Genomic DNA, 24309 nt, shown 5'->3' on the forward strand with positions numbered 1-24309 from the left:
AAACAACCAAAATGTCCTTCTATAGATGAATGGATAAAGAAGTTGTTGTATATATACACAATGGAATACTATTCGGCGTTAAGGAAAGATGATATAGGAATATTTGTGACAACATGGATGAATCTTGAGATTATAATGCTAAGCGAAATAAGTCAGACAGAAAAGGCAGAGAACCATATGATTTCACTGATATGTGGTATATAAACCAAAAACAACCAAAGAACAAGACAAACAAATGAGAAACAAAAACTCATAGACACAGACAATAGTTTAGTGGTTTCCAGAGCGTAAGGGGGGTGGGGGAAGGGAGATGAGGGTAAAGGGGATCAAATATATGGTGATGGAAGGAGAACTGACTCTGGGTGGTGAACACACAATGGGATTTATAGATGATGTCATACAGAATTGTACACCTGAAATTATGTAATTTTACTAACAATTGTCACCCAATAAACTTAAAAAAAACAGAAGTACAAATTGGTAGTCACAAAATAGTCACGGGGATGTACAGCACAGGGAATGTAGCCAATGATATGCTAACATCATTGTACGGTGCACATGTACGGTGCCAGGTGGGGACTAGACTGTCAGGGGATCACTTCTTAAATTATTAAATGTCTAATCATATGCTGTACACTTGAAATTAATATAAAATGATATTTAAAGTCAACTGTAATTGAAAATTTCATAAAGGGGGAAAAGGTGAAGGGGAATAAAAAATAAATAAATAAAATGTATAATTTGAAAAATTAAATAAAATGAGGTTTATGTGACTTTTTGAGCTAAGGATGAGCTAAGACACATTGGAGCTTCAAATTGGAGGAGGCTCATTCTCAGAATGATAAGAAGAGCAGATGTTCAGTAATTAGATGTTTGCCCTGCCCGGTAGATAGGTCATACAAATACTTTCTGGTGACAACTCTTACTATTGGCAAGGCCCAAAATTGAAATTCTTTAAGGTATATGTAAAAGTTTTTCTTGAGTCAACAGGTCTCAATTGCCTTCAGTTCAATGTAATTCACAGGCCAAAGTGGCACCTGTTGGGAAGGCGGGTTCTGAACCCCTTCAACAGAAGTCTAGCACTTATCCATTACATTTTCTTTGCCAGCCTTGAATAATCCGTTTCCAGAGGCACTTTTGCAAGAGTGATTGACTGAATGTCAGTGGTGGTAGGAGGTAGGTTGACTCCCAGGCTTCTGACTTGTGCAGCTAAATGGACAGTGGTGTCACCTGCTGTGAAGTTTGGGGTGGACACAGGCTGAGACACTTGGGGCAGAGTTCTGGTTCATTCCCCTGGTTCTGCAGCTCCCTTTTGTACCCTTCCACTCCATCCTGCCTTACTTACACTTTAATCAACCCATCCTTGATAAAATGCCAGGTCTCTGGGGGCCACAAGAGAAGTGATTCTTGTCTCTAAGAGCATCGGGTCCAGGTAGCTTCCTTCTCCTGAAATAACAAGTACCTGGAATCAGGAGACCAGAGCCGTCAGAGAAGACTTAGACAACACCGGGGGCAGAGGGGAGGGCAGACATCTCTGGCCGACCTGCAGGCCCTTGGGGACTTGGGTGCAGCCCCAGAACAAAGAAAGGGTGACAACCATCACTGCAGGTGGCCATGGGGTGGCTGCAGACAGCAGTGCTCCAAGGCCTTAGCCAGCTGCAAGCTTCACATGGTCCATGGCACAAATCAGCAGAGCTAGGCAGGTCAGCCATGTGGGGTCACCTTCCTCCTCTGGTGCCTGTGCACGAGAAAGTGCCTGTCTTCTCCAAACATGGTGTGGGCGCCAATGAGGAATGTGTGTCCTCTTGTTGCAATCTGTTCAGCCTGGTTATATAACCCCTCCCCAGGCCCTGGAATATGCACATACTGTGCATTCACTCACAGAACACAAAGTACATGCACTCAAACTAATAAACATGTGCCCACATATGGTCACACAGCCACCCACTGCCACACATGCACACAGACAGTGCAGAAGAGGAGACGTGGCCCTGCACTGAGGGTAAGAATGCCTGAGTTCAAATCTGGGCTCCTTCACGAGGCCACTGGTCTCTGGACCTCAGTTTACTGATCTGTAAAACCAGATGTTGCCCCCATCGCAAGGTCCTTGCCCATGCTGATAATGGTTCTATGGTTTTTGATATACATGCACATTCATAGGAACTCTGGGCACCCGCCCCCCCATACCAGCCAGAGGATTGTCCCAGAGACGCTCTAACTGCCTTAGAATCTTTGAGCAACCTGTTCCCGCACCACACGGATACATTTTAACCAGAAGGAGCACTCAAGCTGAACCTTGCTTTTTTACCTTGACTTTATCAGCCCGAGAAGAGTAAAATGCTCACCAGGTGGGCCCAGGCTGGGGTGGGAAGGTAGCTGGCTCTAGGGCCCACCCGCTCCCTGGGCCTGGATTCCCCACCCACTTCCACAGAGCAGAGATAGTAAGCAGCCTGCAAGGTCAGGAGTTCCCAGTTTGCCTGTGGAATAGGGCTTTGCCAGCACTGCACTTCAGAGGCCTCCGGGTTCCCTGGAGCTCAGCTTACCCATTCCCAGGCAGCTTACGTGCTCCTCCAGACTAAGTGTATGTTTGGGGAGAAGGGAAGGGCTTTCCACAGGAAGTCACACTATGTGTTGAAAGTGCAATGCCCTGAGCTACATCCTGGCTCAACAACTTATATACTATGTGGCCATGGGCAGCCTCGCTAGGCCTCAGTTTCTTTGTCTATAAAATGGAAGCCAAAGTGACTGTCCTCATATGGTTATCAGGGTTCACTGAGATAATGCCTATAAAGCACTCCACCAGTATCTGGCACAAGTAAGTGTTATAAAACTTGTAACTTATTATTGATTGAACTGTTTTTCAAAATGGGGCACAAAAGTGGGTACTGGGAACTACAGAAAGGGGTGCTTGACCTCAACATTCAACAAATTTTGAAAGGAATATTAAAGTACGTATATAAGCATTTTGAAAATGACATTTGCTTCTGTATCTGGCAATATAGAGACTAGTTGAACAGTGAAATCTCTTCCTAAAAATGCTGAACATCACCAACTTGTATGTAAAAGCACAGGTGGACAGGTGTTAAGTAAGAGAACCATTCAGAAGCCAGAACAACAAGAGAGCATTATCCCCGCAGGGTAAACCTGCGCCAGTGCCCATGCTGCCCTGAGGAACTGGGTGTAAATGGTGCCTGCTGGACACCGCTACAGTCCGTTTGGCACCCCACTGACTTGAGTCACTTCAGAGGTGACCAGTGTCACGTGGACTTCGACCAGCCTCACTTTGGGCACTTCTCTGCCTTTTGCTTCCTGTCTGAGTCTATTCTGAGACCACAGGGTCGGATGGCCTTGGAAATCTCAGATCTTCATACATGTGCAACCTCTAAGTTGAGAGATCATATCTGTGGGGCCACTCTAGATCAGTGGGTGACAGAAGCAAATACTAAATGCTGCCCCCTTTAGTCCCCATTTCACAAAGCTCCTCAGAAGATCTTGTGAGAATCAAGAACATGTCAGAAGTCCCCTTCATACGCAAATTTGCACTCGCTCTACTTCTCTCTTTGTTTCACTCACCCCACCCCTCACTTCTGCTCCTTGAGATTATTTTCCAAAATAACTGCACATAAGCCTTTGTCTGAGTTTCTGCCTTCATGAGAACCAAAACAAAGAGAGAAGAAGAGGCCTTAGGTCTGGGCCTGGGAGGGAGGTTATCAAAGACCCCTCCCCTCCCCCAAATTTGGGACTTCTCAAAAATCAATGCTGTCTGGGAGAAACAGGGTGGGAAAAACTCACTCACAGATGACTTTCCTGTGTCCACTTAGTTGTGGGTGGAGTAAGAATACTGGGGAAAAAAAATATCCACTAGGATTCTTGACACAAACCGACATTCATGCAGTGAGAATCCCAAAATCATATTTCCTATGTGACTGGAAAAACCTCAAGCCAAAAATTTATTTAAAAGTGGTTCTGAGTTGGAAGTACTCCTAGATGACTGGCAAAAGCAAACAAAAATTCTCTCTGGTAGGACATATTTTAAACACAGATCTCAAGGAATTCCAAGGAACGTAAGCCCATAATCAAAAATTAATTCATGAGGAAACAAACCACAAGGATCATGAATCAGCAGAAAGAACACATAACAGGGTGAGACTACAAATACTGCATAAAATGGAAGGATGAAATACTGAATAGAAAACAAGGATTTTAAATGTGTTTAAAGAAGTTTTAAAAAGATATTGAAAATATGACTAAATAATAAACTAACAAACTTAGCTAGACATATTTGAATATGAACCAAATAAAACTTCTAGAAATAAAAATTGTAATAACTAACATTTGAAACCTCAAATGACAAGATCAAAAGAAGAATAGACAAAGTTGAAGAGAGAATTAATGAATTGAAATATAAAGCTTAAGAAATTACCAATAATTCAGTAACGAATGGTAAAAAATGTATAATATGAAAGAGAAGTTAAAAGACCTGGAAGAGAGTGGCTCCAGTAGAGCGAGCAGTAGCAGTTGCCAAGCAGAAGAGCTTTGAGAAGGCTCTTGGGGCACCATGGCCCACAGGCACCTGGCACGCGCCTGTCCCACTGCCAAAATGCCCAAGAGGAAAGTCAGCTCCCCAGATGAGGCAGTGAAGGAGACGCCCAAGAGAATGTCAGCGAGGTTGTCAGTTAAATATGCTTCAGCAAAGGTGGAAATGAAACCAAAACAGTCAGCAGGAAAGGAAAATCTATAAACAAAAAAAATGCAAACAAAAGAGAAAAGGAGAGAAAAAGGAAAATAGACTAAAGTGGCTGACAAAGAAACTAAAGAATATTTACTTGCAGAAAATGGAGAAACTAAAAACGAAGGGAGTCCAGCTTTTGGTGACGCAGGAGAAAAAGAAGCCAATTCCGATTAATATTATATCATGTCTTACCAGTGCTCCCTTCTTGTACAATCCAGAGGAATATTTTTATCAACTATTTTATAAATACAAGTTTTTAAAGTAGCTCTAGAAACATTTTTTTAAAAGGAGGGAATTGCACCTCCTCCCATTTTTTAGTGTAAATGTTTTTTTTTTTTTTTTTTTTTTTTTTTGGAAAGAGGTGAAATTATTTACTGGTTATTTATTTTTGGTACAACCAGAAAATAATGGGATATTGAATATGGGAGATTTTGATTGTCTTGGGTGTCAGCTGAACATTCTATAGATGGGGGTAGTTTTTATATCTTACAATGCAAAGCATGCTAAATGGCAATTTGGAGTCAGTTGTGCATTTAATATGTCTTGCACATTTTAAATTACTTCTGTTCCCATGTTTTTGGTAGAATTGTTTCCTAAAGAAAACCACTCCTTGATCTTGGCTCTCCCTGTCAGGATTTTGTGCACTCTATACCATCTTTGGTCGTGGTAGTCCAGTTTTCCTAGTCATTTTGTTAATGTGCTATGAAAGATTGAAAATTTGAGTATGTAGTGTATATGATATTAAATTGTGAATTAGCAGAACTTTGATGCAACAGCCTACCCACATTTGAAGATATTGGTACTTGATATTTTGTCAAGAAAAATTAGTCTCCAAATTTTAAGCTGGAAAATGATGGGAATAACTGTTTAAAAAAGAATCACAACTACATGACTTTTTAGATTTTTGGTACGTACATTAAGAATTATGTACAAATTGAAATGTCTGTGTACTTATCTTCAAAACAACCAATTAAATCTCAATTATGAAAGAAAAAAACCATGGAAGAAATTGAACACTTATGATAAAAACTTTTAGCAAACTAAGAATTAAAAGGAGCTTCCTCAACTCAATGAAAGACATCCACTAAAAACCTACCTCTATTGTTATGTTTTATGGTGAAATACTTAATGTTTTCTCTCTAAGTTCAAGAACAAGCAAGGGTGTACACTATCACCACTCCTACTGAACATTTAACTCAAGGTTCTAACCAGTGCAGTAAGTCAAGGAAAAGAAACAAAGGGCATACAGATTGGAAAGGAAGAAGTAAAACTGTCTCTGTTAGCAATAAACATAGTTGTGATTTTCTATGTGGAAAATCACAAAGATCTACAGAAATGCTGCTGTGAGTTTAGCAAAGTTACAGGATATAAACTCAACATAGAAAAATCAGTTGTATTCCTGTATATTTGCATTGAAAAAATTAAAACGGAAATTTAAAAAATAGTACCATTTACAACAGCATAAAAACATGAAATACTTGGTATAAATCTAACAAAACATGTGCAAGCTTGGTATAATAAAGACAACAAAACATTGGTGAGAAAAATTAAATAAGACCCAAGTAAGTGTTTGTAAATTAGAAAAATCAGTATTGGTAAGTGGTCAATCCTTCCCAATTTTATCTATAGATTTAACGCAATCCCAATCAAAATCCCAGTAGGCTTTTTCATAGAATCAACAAGGTGATTCTGAAATAGTTATGGAAATACAAAGAAACCTGAATATCCAAAACAATTCTGGAAAAAAAACATGCTACTTTATTTCAAGAGTTACTTCAAAACTACACTATTTAACACATGTAATATTGACAAAGGATAGATACATATGTCGATGGAACTTTTAAAGTAATTAAACAAGGAGGCCATTAGTCTGAGGTGGCTCTACTACCTTGGCACTCTATGTAAGCAAACCAAAACCTAATCCAGAATAAAGACCTCAACGTTTAGAAATCAAAACTTAAGAGCAAACAGATCACAGGTCAATTAGGCTTTCCCAAATAAGGCAACTGCTTAAGCTACAGTGAATCAAATCATTTTCTTGCTTTGCATCTGCATCTGCGTATAAAAGCCCCCCCAGCTCATGTCAGTGGGTGGCCCCTAACCACTTTCAGTTTGGTGCTCCCTGATTTGAATCGATGTTTGCCCAAACAAACTCTTCCAACATTTAATGTACTTTAATTTACCTTTTAACAGATCAGAATTGAGTCCAGACTTATATTCACACATATATGGTCAAAATTGATTTTTTAAAACACTGCCAATTCATTTTAATGAACAAATAATATTCTTTTCAACAAATTGCGTTGGGAAAATTGGACATTAATTTTTATATATATATAAAACAACCTCAACCCATAAATCATACCATATTAAAAAATAAAATAAACTATAAACAGAAATGCAAAACCTAAAGCTGTAAACTTTCTAAAAGAAAACATAGTGAAAAAATCTTTGTGACCTTGGGTCAAGCTAAGCTTCCTAAGATATTATACCAAAAGCACAGTCCATAAAGAAAAAGAAATCAAACTGCATTTCATAAAAAATTTAAGATTTTTCTTTTTGAAACACACTATGAAGTAGATGAAAAGGCAAGCCACAGCCTGGGAGAAAATATTTGCAATACACATCTCTGATAAAGGACTAGTATCCAGAATGTAAAAAGAATTCTAAAAAGTGAATAATAAATAGGAAGAGGGAATTCTGACTGAGGTGACATGAAGAGGTTGACAAATTGTGGGGACAGAGCCAGGAGTGCAGTTTCCAGGCTCGGCCTCACGTGGAAAGGTGCTGGCTCAGGTAGTTGTAGTCACACAACAGCCTAGCCAACTGTCCCTCCATGTCTTTCCTTAAGGAAAGAAGAGTCTGTGAGATTGTGCCTTTCTGGGACTCTGTTCCATCCTTGTGTTTACACCTTATGTCTCTCTGTCTGGTCCCCAAAAGATGGTTTGCAGCCAAAGACGGGTAAGATATCTCACGGGAGATACAACCTAAGCCAGGCGGAACCGAGTGGGGACCCCAAATGAGCTGCCTCGGACAGGTATGGGAAGGGGCCTTGCCTCCCCTTCCCCCTGCTTGGTAAAGTCTATTGCGGGCTCTGGCTTTCCCCTTGCACCTGTTTCCACTTCTCTCAACGGAGTTGTTACAATGTGAGAGACTTGATCCTGAAAAGGTACATACTTTAAGTAAAAACATCCTGGGACCTTGTGCTTCTGCTGTTTAAAGACAAAGCGTGATTGAAATAAACATTTTCTGTTATGAGGTCTGAGCCTCACAGACCGTGTAAGAAACAATGTTACTTTCTTGCAGTTGTAGACCTCTCAATAAAAACCTCCAACCAGCTTTATTCTGGGCTCCAGCCCTCTGAGACTGAGGGACCCCTGGCCTTCGGAGAGATTTAACTGCATTAAGTCTCTGTTTGTTTCTTGCTTAAAAACTTAACCCAAACCACCCCTTCTTGCATCCTCACTGCCCTTGTTGCGAGAAATGTGACAGGTAGTAAAGGGCCATCAACTGTGATCAGATGGCCATCAGCTGTGGCTAGTTGGCTGTCAGCTGTAACCAGTGAGCCATTGGCCACTAATATAACTGCTGTGGCTACACTAACAAAAAATGGGGGCTAGCAAGAAGATGGTGGCTGGCAACCGCGGAGTGTGGATTGCGGATTCTGTGGCTCCTGCTTCCTGTGTCTCCAACCCAGCCGCCAGCGAGAGTATAGTGGAGTGACTCCCCTACTTATGGCTCCGTGGGTGTTCCTTTTTGGCCTCATCCTATCCTGCATTCTTATGTGGGGAACGGGAGCAGAGACCCCGCACGACACCCTGCATGACACGAATACTCTCTTCCCAAAACAAAGATAAAATTGGACACATTTTTCAAACAACAACCTTTGCAGAGTTCTGGAAATTAGCCAAAGTCAAATAACAAATTGAGAAGCATTTATTCATTAAAAAATGTCAGGAGTTTGAGTAAGAACAGTGGAATTTTGCAGTCTTCTTGTCTGGGGCTATTCCCATGGCCTCCCAGTCAGCGAGAATGATAACGTTACCAGAGTGGGGACAGCCATGACAACCAGAAGTATATCCACAAGAAGGGATATACGTGAATTGAAGTAGGTGAAAACAGGCTGACAGCATTGTCATTAAAAGTAGGAAACAAATGGGAAAAATCTGCATCTTTGCTGGCCTGGTTGGTGTGAGCAGAAAACCAGTAAGGAATGTAATGGGGATATCCTGGAAATTAGAGATCCATTGAAGGGCTAGATCAGCTCTCCATACATGCCTGGCTGACTGGGAAAGTATGCACATTCATAGAAGAAATCTATGAGAGCCCTACTGGAAAGTGAAAGCTGAGGCAGACCTGGATGAACTTTGAATAAACTCCACAACTCATACACAGATCAATTGGCAGAGAGTGGAAACCTTACAGATTCAAGGTGTCTGAGCACATCCTCTCCCCTGAGTTATCACCAAGCATAGCTTATCACTAAGCTATGCAGGCTCAGGGCGACTACTAGGAAGCAAGGATAAACATAAAATAAGAAAGAAAGGAAAGAAAACACCCTAAGCAGAGACACCAACGGGTAGTGGATGGATACCACAAGAAGACAGAATCTGCAGTTTAAGTCTAGGCAAATTACAAACAAAACAAAAACCCTTAGGAAAAATCAAATCATAACCCAGAGTTTCTATAAAGTATTACTAATTTAAAAAATAAGATAAACAAAGCAACAAGGAAGTACAAGCCATACTCAGGAAAAAAAGAAAGTCAATAGGAACTTACTGTTTGGTGTAGATTTTGGATTTAGCAGACAAAAACTTCAAAGTTGCTATTGTAAATATCTTCAAAGAAAAATATGATGACAAGAATTCAACAAACAGGGACTCTCAATAGAGAAATAGAAACTTTGAAAAATGAAATGAAAAATCTAGAGTTGAATAGCACAATAACCAAAAAGAAAAAAATCACTGTATAAAGCTAAACTGCAGATTTGAGTTAGCAGAGAAAACCGTGAATTTGAAAATACATAAAAAGAAATGATCCAATATGAAGAACAGAAAGAAAAAAATTGTTTTTTTAATTTTTTTATTGGGAAATATTGGGGAACAGTGTGTTTTTCCAGGACCCATCAACTCCAGGTCATTGTCCTTCAGTCTAGTTGTGGAGGGCGCAGCTCAGCTCCAAGTCCAGTTGCCGTTTTCAATCTTTAGTTGCAGGGGGGTGCAGCCCACCATCTCATGCGGGAGTTGAACCGGCAACCTTGTTGTTGAGAACTTGTGCTCTAACAAACTGAGAGATCGGGTCTCTGGAAGCTCAGCGTCAGCTCGTTGTCTTCAGTCTAGTTGTGGAGGACGCAGTTCACCGGCCCATGTGGGTATCGAACCAGCAACCCTGTTGTTCAGAGCTCATGCTCTAAACAACTGAGCCATCTGGCCACCCTCCAAAAATATTTTTTTAAATAAGTAAAAATGAACAAAGTTTCAGAGAGCTGTGAGACAACATCAAGCATATCAACATACATGTAATGTAACTCCCAGAAGGAGAGGAATGAGAGAAAGAAGTAGAAAAAAATGTTTGAAGAAATAATGGCTGAAACTTCCCAAACTGATGATGATGAAACATTAATGTACAGATCAAAGAAGCCCAACAAACTCCAAGTAGGATAAACAGACAGAGTTCCACATCACAATACATCACAGCCAAACAGCTGAAAACAGAAAACATTAAAACAGGAAGAGAAAATGACTCATGATGTTCAGAAAGAGAACAATACAAATAACAGCTGACCTCTCAGAAACAATGGAGCTCAGAAGGCAACAAGATGACATATTCAAACTGGTAGAGGGAAAAACACTCATTAACCAAGAATTCTATATCTAGCAAAATACTTCTTCAAAAATAAAATGAAAATAAAGATATTCCTTGATAAACAACACAGAGAATCCAATGCTGGCAGCCCTAATTATTATTAGAATAATAATTTTTAAAAGCAAAATTGAATTTTAACTCACTTTTATATACCATATAATGTTAATGCTCACAATAATAGTGTCTCTGGAATATTTAAAACACTTAGATTTTAATACACTGAGGTTTGCGCAGCTCATTTCCCTGTAGTTTCCCCATAGGATTTCCCCTCATTTCCTTCTAGGATTTTCAGACTTTAAGGAAATTGCAGCAGATGGTAACTCAAGTTCACAAGGAGAAATGAACAACATTGAAAATGGTAAACATTTGGGTAAAAACATGAGACTGAAACTATATTATTTTCTTTTCAATTTTTAAAAAGATTTCAAAAATTGTAGTAAAATACACATAATATCGTTCACATTGTTGTTCAACCATCATCACAACTCATCTCCAGAAGTTTTTCATCTTCCCCAACCGAAATTCTGTGCCTATTAAAAACTAACTCCTCGTTTTCCCCACCTCCCAGGCCTTGCAATCTCCTGGGAGATCTCCTTTCTGTCTGTACAAATTTGACTATTCTAGGAACCTCATATAAGTGGCATCATACAGTATCTGTTCTTTTATGACTGGCTTATGCCAGTTAACTTCTTTAAAAACTATAAAATTTGTTGGCCCGGTGGCTCAGGTGGTTGGAGCACCCGCTCCTAACGCCGAGGCCACCAGTTCAATTCCCACACGGGTCAGTGAGCTGCGCTCTCTCCAGCTAAGATTGTGAGCAATGGCTCTTCCTGGGGCTGGCCTGCCATGAGCAGCCAGAGGTCGGCATGAACTGCCAAGAGCTGCCGCAGGCTGCCGTGTACCGCCATGGGTGGCCGGAGGCCAGTGTGACGGCAGCCAGCGGAGCTTCTGTGAGCTGCTGTGAGTGGCTGACTGACGACCAGCGACCAACCGCCTCAGCCGGGGGAGCGCAAGGCTCCTAATACCACACGGGCCAGGGAGCTGGGTCCTACACAACTAGACTGAGACACAGCGGCTTCAACCGGAGTGGGGGGGGAGGCGGAAGAAGGGAAAAAAGACCCCATAAAATTGTATAGAACAATAATTATAACATTGTATTGTTAAGTTTGATACACATACACACACACTCTCACTCACAAACACAGAATGCCAAAAAAATGTATACACGTTTTAAGAAAGGAAAAAACTATGTTAAAATTGTAATACTCATATATACCGACAACAAAAGATGAATATAAGTCACGTTTTACTTCTGCAATGACAAGAGGTGCTCAAAGTGATTACCATCAGCATAATTTTAATACAGTTTTTCATTTCTTAAAATGTGTATACATTTTTGTGTCACCCTCTGTATATACACATATACATATACATACACACACATATATACACACACGAGGTCTGACAATTAAGTTCATGAACTTGTTGCAACAATATTGCTAACATATTTTGACATCACAGGGATCATTAATTTTGAATTAACCAACTAGACAGTTAACCAAGTTTACTATTTGGAAGAGCTGAAAAGGCTGCATAAAAAAGTTAGATGACCTGAAATTTTCACCAACAAGTCACGGCTCTTGCATCACAACAAAGCACCAGCTCACAGGGCACTGTCTGTGAGGGAGTTTTTAGCCAGTAAACAAATAAACTGCATTGGAACACCCTCCCTACTCACCTGATCTGGCCCCCAATGACTTTTTTCTTTACCTGAAGATAAAGGAAATATCGAAAGGAAGACATTTTGATGACATTTAGGACATCAAGGGTAATATGATGACAGCTCTGATGGCCATTCCAGAAAAAGAGTTCCAAAATTGCTTTGAAGGGTGGACTAGGCACTGGCGTTGGTGCATAGCTTCCCAAGGGGAGGACTTCGAAGGTGACCGTGGTGATATTCAGCAGTGGGGTGTGTAGCACTTTTTCTAGGAGGAGTTTGAGAACTTAATTGTCCGACCTTCGTATGTATTTATAGCTATATTGGAGGAAAGTTGCTATATTTTACCAGGATAGAGTCAGGATAAAAGTAGATCATGATAAGTTAGGATTTTAATCCTTAAGCAACTATGCCCTTGGAAAATAACTTTTAAAATATGGTTTAAAAATCAACCGAGAAATTAAAATAGTATAATAAAAATATTTGTTGAACACAAAGGAAAGCAATGAAGGAAGAGCAGAAGTATAAAAAAGACGTGAGACTTAATAGCCAAATGGATTGACATAAATGAAATCATATCAGTACTTAAATGTGAACGGTTTAAACACTCCAATGAAAAGACAGAGATTATCAGAATAGATAATAAAGCAAGATCCAACTATATGCTGTCTACAAGGGATACATTTTTAATTCAAGGACAAATCAGTTGAAAGTAAAAAGGATGGGAAAAGATATATCATGTAAACAGTAACCATAAGAGTGGGAGTAGTTATATTAATATCAGACAAAATTAAACTTAAGAAAAGAAACATTAGTACATGGGCCATAAGGGACAGAATAAACAATTGCTGGACTAAATATAGAAGAAGAAAAAAGAGGAGGAGGAGGAGGAGGAGGAGGAGGAGGAGGAGGAGGAGGAAGAGAAGAGAAGAGAAGAAACATTATAACAGGCAAAGAGATACTTTATGATGATAAAATAATTAATACATCAGGAAGATAAAACAATTAAAACTAAATAAATATGCAGTTAATAACAGAAGCCCAACACTTATGAAGCATAAACTGACAGAATTAAAAAGGAGAAATAGATAATTCAACGATTATTGTAGGAAATTTCAATATGTCTCTCTTAGTAACTGATAGAACAAGTAATCACAAAATCATTAAGGACATAGAAGAGTTGAACAACACTACCAACCAATTTGACTTAACTTTTATAGAAAACTCAAACCAATAACTGCTGAATACATATTACTTTCAAGATAACATGTAATATTCTCTAGGAGCAACAATATACTAGGCCTAAAAAGTAAGATTCAATAATTTTTAAAAGATTGAGACAATACAAAGTATGTTCTCTATATACAACAGAATTAAGTTAGAAATCAAAAAGAGAAGAACATTGAGAAAGCTTTAAATATTTGGAAGTTAAACCAGACACTTTTAATTACCCATTGGTAAAAGAAGGAAAACAAAATGGAAATTAGAAAACAAATTGAACTGAGAGAAAATTCAAACACAGCATATCAATACATATTGGATGTCATTAAAGAAATGCTTAGAGAGAAATTTATAGTTTTAAATGCTTATGTTAGAATGCAAGAAAAATAAAATATCAATGATCTAAGCTTTCCTATAAAGAGTTTGAAAAAGAATAGCATATCAAGCCCAAACTAAGAATAAGGGAGGAAATAATAAAGATAAAAGCAGAAATCTATGAAATAGAAAAAAGATGCAGAAAGTCAGCTAAAAGTTGGTTCTTTAAAAATATTTTTTAAATTGATAAAGCTTGTCTGACCAAGAAAATAGGAGAGAGAATACACAAATTACCAAAATTAGCAGTGAAGGAGGGGACATTATAAAACACCACTTGCAAAAAACCTACAACTAACTTAATCCTTAATGGTGCAAACTGAATGCTTTTCCCTAAGATCAGGAATAAGAATGGATATTCTCTCTCCCACATTTCTATTCAACATTGTACAGGAGGTTCTAACCAGTGCAATAAGAGAAGAAAAAGATATTAAATCCTTGCAGATTGGTATGTAATAAGTGAAACTGTCTAAATCAGAGAGCGCATGATTCTATATGTAGATAATTCTAAGGAATGTACTTTAAAAACTAGTAGAACTGGGGTCGGCCTGGTGGCTCAGGCGGTTGGAGCTCCGTGCTCCTAACTCGGAAGGCTGCTGGTTAGATTCCCACATGAGCCAGTGGGCTCTCAACCACAAGGTTGCCAGTTCAACTCCTCGAGTCCCTGCAAGGGATGGTGGGCTCCACCCCCTGCAACTAGTAACGGCAACTGGACTTGGAGCTGAGCTGCGCCCTCCACAACTAAGACTGAAAGGACAACAACTTGACTTGGAAAAAAGTCCTGGAAGTACACACTGTTCCCCAATAAAGTCCTGTTCCCCTTCCCCAATTAAAAAAAAAAATCTTAAAGAAAAAACCAAGTAGAACTAATAAACAAGTTTAACACGGTTATAGTATGCAAGATCAATATACATAATTTTTAAAAACTTCTCACACAAAAAAATCTGAGGCACAGATGACTTCACTGGTGAATTCAATCAAATGCTTGGAGAAAAATTAACACCAATTCTCCACAAACTCTCTGAAAAATTAGAGGAAGAAACACTTCCCAATTCATTCTATGAGGCCAATGTTAGACTGATACCAGAACTATATAAAGCCAAGAGAAAAAAAACTGTAGATCAATATCTCTTATGAATATAGATGCAAAAATCTTCAACAAAACACTATCAAACTGAATCTAGCAACAACTGAAAAACATTATATACCGTGACCAAGTGAGATTTTTCTCGAGTGCAAGGTTGACTTAACATATGAAAATTAATCAATGAAATATATTATATTAATAGAATTAAGGATGAAAACCTTATGATAATCTAGATGCAGAAAAATAATTTGACAAAATCCAATACCCTTTCATGATAAAAACACTCAGAAAACTAGGAAAGAAGGGAACTTCTTCAATCTAATAAAAAGACATCTATAAAAAAAAAAAACATAATTAGTGAAAGACTGAAAGCTTTTCTCCTAAGATCAGGAACAAAACAAGGACATTCAATTTCACCACTTTTATTCACACATTTACTGGAGAAAATAGCCAGGACAGCTAGAACAGGAAAGAGAGAGAAAGGGAATTCATATTGGAAATGAAGAAGTAAAACTGCCCCTACTCTCAGATAACATGATCTTATATATAGAAAATCCTATGGAATCTCTCTCTCTCTCTCTCTCTCTCTCTCTCTCTCTCTCTCTCTCTCTCTCTCTCTCTCTCTCTCTCTCTCTCTCTCGACAATAATAACCAAATTCAGCAACTTTGCAGCGTACAAGATCATATACAAATATCAACTGCATACAATAGCCAAGACAAATCCAAAAATAAAATTAAGAAAACAATTCTGTTTATAACAATAGCATTAAAAGAATAAATTATTTAGGAATATATAACAAAAGAAGTTTACGATGTACTGAAAACTACAAAACATCATTAAAAGAAATCAGAGAACTAAATAAATAGATATTCCATGTTCCTGGATTGAAAGACTTAACATAGTTCAGATGGCAATACTCCCCAAATTGGTCTACAGATTTAATGGGATTCTTATAAAAATCCCAGCTGCCTTTGTTCAAAAAAGAAATTGAACATCTGATTCTAAAACTCACATGGAAATGCAAGAAACCCAGGTAGCCAAAAGAATCTTGAAAAAGAAGAACAAAGTTGGACACACACACTTCCTTATTTCAAAACTTCCTACAAAGCTATAGTAAACAAGACTGTACAGTACTGGATAAGAATAGACATACAAATCAATGGAATAGAATTGAGAGGCCAGAAATAACCCCTTACATTTAGGTCAGTTGATTTTCAAATGGGTGCCAAGATAATTCAATAGGAAAATAGTCTTTTCAACAAATGATGCTAGGACAACTGGATATCTACATGCAAAAGAATGAAGTTAATCCCTTCCTTACATCATACACAAAAATTAACTCCAAATGTATTATATGTATGTAAATGTAATAGCTAAAACTATAAAACATTTAGAAAAAAACATAAGCATAAACTTTTATGACCTTGGGTTAGTCAAAGTCTTCTTAGATGCAACAGCAAGAGCAAAAGCAACAAAATAATAAATAAATTGGACTTCATCAAAATTTAAGACTTTTGGCTTCAAAGTACACTATCAAGAAATTGAAAAGGTAATCCAGAGGATGGGAGAAGTTATTTGCAAACCCTATATCTGTTAAAGAACTTATCTCCAGAACACATAAAGTGCTCTTACAACTCAACCATAAGAAGACAATCAACCCAATTTAAAAATAGGCAATGGGTTGAATAAATACTTCACGAAAGAAAGTTTAGTTAAAAGTTATACATGCACTTACTATACAATCAAGCAATCCCACTCCTAATTATCCACCCAAGAGAAATTAAGACATATGTTCAAACAAAGACTTGCATGTGAACATTCATAGTAGCTTTATTCATAATAGTCTAAAACTGGTAACAATCCAAATGTCCATCAACTGGTGAATGGATAAATAAAATATGGTCTATCCTTACAATGTAATACTATTCAGCAACAAGAAGGGAATAAACTATTGGTAAATAAAATAACATCAAAGAATCTCAAAACCATTATGGAAAATGGAAGAAACCAGACATAAAATACTACATATTGTATCATTTCACTTCAAATATACAAAATTCAAATGATGCAACTCTACAAATACATAAAACAGATCAGTAGTTGCCTGGGCCTGGGGTTGGGAGCAGAGATTGAGAGCAAATGGGCACAAGGGAACTTTTTGGGGTGATGAAAATGTTCTAAAACTATATTGTGGTGATGTTTGTGCAACTTTACACTTAACAGTGAGTAAATTTTATGGCATGTAAATTGTATCTCAATGCAGCTGTTTTTAAAAATCCTTAATCATAAGACATAAAACAACCCAGTTTTAAAAATCGGGAAAATATTTTAACAGAAACCTCCCAAAGAAGACATATAGATGATAATAAGCACATTTTAAATGCTCAATATCATTAGTCATTAGAGAAGTAAAAATTAAAACCAGAATACGATGTCATTACACATCTATTAAAATGACTAAAAGAAAAATGGGGAGAATGAAGAACATCTGGAATTTTTATATGTTATTGAGTGAAACTGTAAAACAGTGCAACCATTTTTCAGGGTGGAATTGTACAATGGTACAGACACTTTGGAAGACAAGTTAGCAGCTTCTTATAGTAAAATATACACTTACCATATTACCCAGAAATCTGACTCCTAGGTATTTACCCATGAGAAATGAAAACATATACCTACACAAAAACCTGTATATACCACAGTTGAGGAGACAGAGTTGAGAATTCAAGGAGAAAGTGGATAGAAGTTGCAAAGCTGCATACTGAAGGTGAAAAATCTTCATAAAGACAGCACCAATAATCTGGTTTCAGACACGTACTGACCAGCATATTTGTGTGAGGGAGCCAAGGAGGGAAAGAGCCACTGAGAAGAACAGGGGAACAATCACCAGAACTCAAAGAGCCAGGAATATTTCGTGTTCCCAACAGCAAAGTGGAAAGACCTACTGACAAACCAGGCATCCCCCGAGGTCTCAGGAGGGTATTGCCAAATGAGCTCTAGATCAAAGACTATTCTGGACCCATGTGAAAAAGCTTATAAGCGAGTTTCACAAAGGTCAAACTTTCTTCCAAGTAACTACACCCAAGACAGGGCTCAAAATTAAAGAAATACACAAAACTTCAGAACACAACAATTAAAATTACAATATCTGGCATCCAGTAAAAAATTACCAGGTATAAAAGTGTATTCTGGGAAGATGGTGGAGTAGGAGTACCTGGAATGTGTCTCCCCACTTGGACAACAATTGCACTGACAGAATCTGATGTAACTATTTTGGAACTCTGGGGTCTGTTGAAGGCTTACAACTTCCAGGGGAAGACTTGGATGGCAAATTATAGTTAATTTCAGTCAATTTCAGCATTTATTCAGGAGCGGCTACCTATCCCCCACCGCCAGCCACATGGCAGGCAGCTGTGCACCTGTTCGGGAGCAGCTAGCACATAGTTTGTGGGAGCAAAGGAGGGCAAATAGGATTCTGTCCTCCAAATATCAGTAATCTCTGCTCTAATTGCTGATTGCTGCTTGTGATCACACAGGTGCAGAAAAAGAAGCAGGCAGCTGCTGCTGAACCGCCTCCCATTGTTGCAAATCCCTCTCCTGCTGGCTGAAGCGACTTCCAGGAGACTTAAAGGGTCAATGCCCTTTTATTTCCTCCTTCATTCATTTTCCACTTTTTCCTCTTCTGAAGCCTAATGTTAAAGACGAGGATATTTAAAAAAAACAAACAAAAAAACCAACAAGGACTACAACTTCATATACAGGAAGAATGGGAAAGAGACCATGGATGCCAGGGAAAGACTCAGAAAAGACATAAGGGGGCTCAGGCGGTCAGAGCTCCGTGCTCCTAACTCCGAAGGCTGCCGGTTCGATTCCCACATGGGCCAGTGGGCTCTCAACCACAAGGTTGCCAGTTCAATTCGAGTCCCGCAAGGGATGGTGGGCTCCGCCCCCTGCAACTAAGATTGAAAGGACAACAACTTGACTTGGAAGAAAAAAAAAGTCCTGGAAGTACACGCTGTTCCCCAATACAGTCCTAGAAGGAAAAAAATAAGACATAAGAAGAACTTAAATTCACACCTCAGACTGATCCTCAGCATAGAGTCAACCTACAATAAAAATAAACAAACAAAAATAATAACAATGGCAAACCATGGGGAGAGAAGAAAATCTGTCTTCTAGAGTTACTACATTATTAGATTAAAAAGTTCAGTGTTCAACAACAAAAAAAGACAAGGTATATAAGGAAACAGGAAAGTATGCACCATTCAAAGGGGAGAAAAAACAACAGAAATTATCTCTGAAAAAGATATTATGACAGATATAACAGACAAAGACTTTAAAACTACTGTCTTGAAGATGCTCAAAAAATTAAAGGAAGATGCAGAGAAACCCAAGAAAATGATATATAAACAAAATGGAAATATCAATAAAGATAAAGGGATAGAAAGCCTAAAAATGAACCAAGAATAAGTTCTGAAGCTGTAAAGAACAATAACTGAAGTGAAAATTTCATTACAGGAATTCAAAGGCATATTTAAGAAGGCAGAAGAATTAGTGAACTTGAAAATAGAAATGATCAAAGCTGAGGAACAGGGGGACAAAATGATGAAGAAAGTGAGCAAAGCCTAAGGGACCTGAAGGACAGCATCAAGCAGACCAAATACACATGATGAGAGTCCAGAGGGGAGAGAGAGAAGGGGGCAGAGTAAATATTTGAAAAAATAATGGCTAAAAAACTTCTCAAATTTGATTAGATACATATTAATGTCAGACAATTAAGTTCACCAACTTTGTTCCAATGATGTTGCTAAACTTTTTTGATATCAGAGGGATTATTCATTACGAATTTGTACCAACTGGACACACAGGTAACCAAGTTTACTATTTGGAAGTTCTGAAAAGGCTGCTTGAAAAAGTTAGACGACCTGAACTTTTCGCCAACAATTCATGGCTCTTGCATCACGACAATGCACCAGCTCACAGCACTGTCTGTGAGGGAGTTTTTAGCCAGTAAACAAATCACTGTATTGGAACACCCTCCCTACTCGCCTGGTCTGGCCCCCAATGACGTCTTTCTTTACCCAAAGATAAAGGAAATATTGAAAGGAAGACATTTTGATGACATTCAGGACATCAAGGGTAATATGACTACAGCTCTGATGGCCGTTCCAGAAAAAGAGTTCCAAAATTGCTTTGAAGGGTGGACTAGGCGCTGGCATCAGTGCATAGCTTCCCAAGGGGAGTACTTCAAAGGTGACCGTAGTGATATTCAGCAATGAGGTATGGAGCACTTTTTCTAGGATGATTTTGTGAACTTAATTGTCAGACCTCGTAAATACAATACAAACCTTCAAGAAGCTCAACAAAGTCCAACTAAGATGAACTCAGAGATCACACCAAGAAACATACAATCAAACTTTCAAAAGACAAAGACAGAATCTTGAAAGCAGCAAGAGAAGTGAATCATCACATAAGTGATCCTATGTAGACGATATGTAGATTTCTTATCAGACACTTTAGAGAGCAAGAGACAATGGGCTGATATATTCAAAGTACTAAAAGAAAAAATGTCAAGCAAAAATCTTACATCCAGAAAAACTTCAAATACTGTATCCTTCAAAAGTGAAGGAAAAATTATGACAGTTTCAAATTTTTAAAAAGCTGAGGGAGTTTGTGACCACTAAAATTGCCATGCAAAAAGTGTTTAAGGGAGTCCTGCAAGATGAAATGGAAGGACATTAGAGAATAACTCAAAGCCAAATAGAGAAGTATAGATCTCAATAAAGGTAAATACATGGGCAATTATAAAAACCAGTATTATCGTAATAATGATTTATAACTGCACTTTTGTACATGATTTAAGAAACTGATACATTTAAAGAAAAAAATTATCAGTGTAAAGCCTAGTATTGTAACTTCAGTTTATAACTTCAAATCTTGCTTTCCGCATAATTTAAGAGACTAATGCATTTTAAAAATTATTAATTTATGTTTTGGGGCACATGATGTTTAATGATGTAATTGTGTGACATCAATAACTAAAAATGTGGCAGCAAAGTGTCTTTGTATTGAAGTTAAACTGGTAAAAATTCAAATCAGAATGTTATAACTCTGAGATGTTAAATGTAATTCCTAAACCAGTTCACCCCAGAGCCCAGCAAAGGCAGAGCCTGTGGAGTGCTGCCGTTCTGCGGAACACCGAGGAAAACCACCAGGTAGACGCCATCTGTCACCATGGGTAAAGGAGACCCTAACAAGCCGAGGGGCAAGATGTCCTCGTATGCCTTCTTCGTGCAAACCTGCCGGGAAGAGCACAAGAAGAAACACCCAGTTTCTTCCGTCAATTTTGCCCAATTCTCCAAGAAATATTCGGAGAGATGGAAGACCATGTCTGCAAAGGAAAAGTCAAAGTTTGAAGATATGGCAGAAAGTGACAAAGCTCACGATGACAGGGAGATGAAAAATTATGTTCCTCCCAAAGGTGATAAGAAAGGAAAGAAAAAAGATCCCAATGCTCCTAAAAGGCCTCCATCTGCCTTCTTCCTGTTTTGCTCTGACCATCGCCCAAAGATCAAAAGTGAACACCCTGGCTTATCCATTGGAGATACTGCAAAAAAATTGGGTGAAATGTTGTCTGAACAGTCACCCAAAGATAAGCAACCATATGAACAGAAAGCAGCTAAGCTAAAGGAGAAACATGAAAAGGATATTGCTGCGTACCGCGCCAAGGGCAAAGGTGAAGCGGGAAAGAAGGGCCTGGCAGGCCAACAGGCTCAAAGAAGAAGGAACCAGATGAGAAGGAGGAAGAGGAGGACGATGAAGAACAAATGGCTGTCCTGTGATGACGTGTGGAGTGTGTGTGTGTGTGCGCTCAGGCAGTTGTTTTGCTAAGAATGCGAATTCAAGTGCAGCTCAATATTAGCTTCAGTATAAAAACTGTACAGATTTTTGTATAGCTGATAAGATTCTTTGTAGAGAAAATACTTTTTAAAAAAATGCAGGTTGTAGCTTTTTGAGGGGCTGCTACATACAGTTAGATTTTAAGGCTTCTGATGTTAAATGTTTCTAAATATTTAATGGTTTCTTAATTTCTTATGTATGGTAGCACAGCAAACTTTTAGAAATTAGTATCAATAGTAAATTTTGGGTTTTTTAGAATGTTGCATTTTGTTTTATTAAAAGATTTTGTAACAAAATTATGTATATTTAAAAAATGTAATTCCTGTGGTAACCACAAATAAAATACCCATAAAATATACACAAAGGGAAATTAGAAAAGAATCTAAACATTTCACTACAAAAAAATCAACCAAACACAAAAAAAGCCAGTAATGGGATTTCTGGTGAAGATGACAGAGGAGGTAAACGCAGTGCTCCCCTCCTCTCAGGACCACATCAATTACAACTAGACTACAAAGCAATTATCACTGAGAATACCTGAAGTCTAGGTGAACTGAAGCCCTACAACTATGGACATACAGAAGCCACCTTGAGACTGGTAGGAGGGGCAGAGACATGAAATGGGCTGGTCCCACACCCATGTGTGACCATTAAAAATTGGGAGCGCTATCTCAGCTCTGGAGGTATCCCAGAAGAGCCAGGGATCCCAGCCCCATGCCAGGCTCCCCAGCTTATGGTCCCAGTGTCGAGGAGAAAAGTCCCTATAATGTCTGCCTCTGAAAACCACTGGAGATTGTGGCTTTGTGAGATGGAGGGCAGCTGGAGTCCCTGGTGCTCCTCTTAAAGGGGTCATGCATGGACCTATTTGCTGATGGACTCACTCACTCTGAGTTCCAGCACTGGGGCAGTGGCTTGATGGATGTCAGGGACAAATGAGGAGGAACTGAGTTGTCAGGCTCAGAATGAGGGCTGGAGGGGCAGCTTCCTCCCAGACAAAGGAGCTGGTGGAAGGCATTGTTGCTTTGATGAGCCTTCCCCACTCTCTGTGTGCAGATGCAGGTAGATGCCATATCTCAGTCTCCATCAAGTTGGTTATCGCCTTTCATCTGCCCTGCCTTAGTGATTTCCAGAGACCCTGCCCCACCCAATTTCAGGCACAGCAAAGCTGCTTCCAGTGGATTTTCCGTAAAAACAACCTGTCTTAGCTCATGCTGTGAACTTTCATAAAATTTCTCAAAGTTTCACAAAACCTAAATAAGCAGCACCTGGCTTTGGCGTGTCCCATACCTCTGGCTGAGTAGCCCTAAGTCTAGCACTAGTGACAGCAAGCCTTGGTTCTCAGATTGGCCTCTCAAGGCACCTGTAATCCCAGTTTAGGCAGCAGCCATCTGTGATTGCTTTGTGGCTCATACCAGGTGGCCTCAGGCAGAGCACATGCTGTGGCTAAACTTGGCCTGCAATGGGTTCCCCCCCAGGAGGCCCCAGGGCTGGCACACTTGGTGACCAGCTTCAGACCAAGCTGGAGCATCACGTCGCCACCTCCAAGAACAACACATGCAGAGGGAAGACTGGGAAGGCACCAGAGCTAAAGCAAACCCTGCTCTGTAGGGTCAGCCCTTGCACAACAGCTCCTCCAGTCACGGCCAGTCCTCAACATGAATCAGCCTGAGAGTCAATCCCTCCCATTGATGTGAAGACAGCAATCAAGGCTCAACTTCAACAGGAGGGCACACACAACTCATACAAGGGACACACCTGCAGCACCCAGCTCTGGTGACCAGGGAGACTGCACCGGTGGGTCCCACAAGACACCTACTACATAAAGCCACTCTATTAAGATGGGGAGACATAGCAGCTCTACCTAGCACATAGAAACAAACACAGGGAGGCAGCCCAAATGGGGTGACAAAGAAACATGTCCCAAATAAAAGAACAGAACAAAGCTCCAGAAAAAGAACTAAACAAAATGGAGACAAGCAATCTACCAGATACAGAGTTCCAAACATTGGTTATAAGGATTCCCAATGATCTCAGGGAGAACTTCAACAAAGACATAGGAAACATAAAAAAGAACCAGTCAGAAATGAAGAGTACAATAAATGAAATGAAGAATATATTAGAGGGAATCAACAGTAGATTAGATAAAGCAGAGGATTGAATCAGTGACTTAGAAGTTAAGGTAGCATAAAAACACCCAATCAGAAGAGTGAAAAGAAAAAAGAATCCAAAAAAATGAGGACAATTGAAGGGACCTCTGGGACAACATCAAGCATACCAACATTTGCATCATTGGGGTGCCAGAAAGAGGAGAGAGATAGAGCAAGGGATTGAAAACTTATTTGAAGAAATAATGATGGAAAACTTTCCTAACCTGGTGAAGGAAATAGATATACAAGCCCAGGAAGAACAGAGAG

General features: G+C 39.1%; 1 pseudogene across 1 annotated transcript; it reads left to right on the forward strand.

Moving 5' to 3' along the window:
• The first annotated feature begins 21229 nt into the window (after nucleotides 1-21229).
• On the forward strand, nucleotides 21230-21837 carry LOC308497511 (high mobility group protein B2-like; annotated as a pseudogene). The gene has a single exon. The product of its transcript is annotated as a high mobility group protein B2-like (transcript).
• The last annotated feature ends 2472 nt before the right edge of the window (nucleotides 21838-24309 follow it).

The sequence above is a fragment of the Rhinolophus hipposideros genome (genome assembly GCF_964194185.1).
Source record: "Rhinolophus hipposideros genome assembly, chromosome: 5".
NCBI classification, from domain to species: Eukaryota; Metazoa; Chordata; class Mammalia; order Chiroptera; family Rhinolophidae; genus Rhinolophus; species Rhinolophus hipposideros.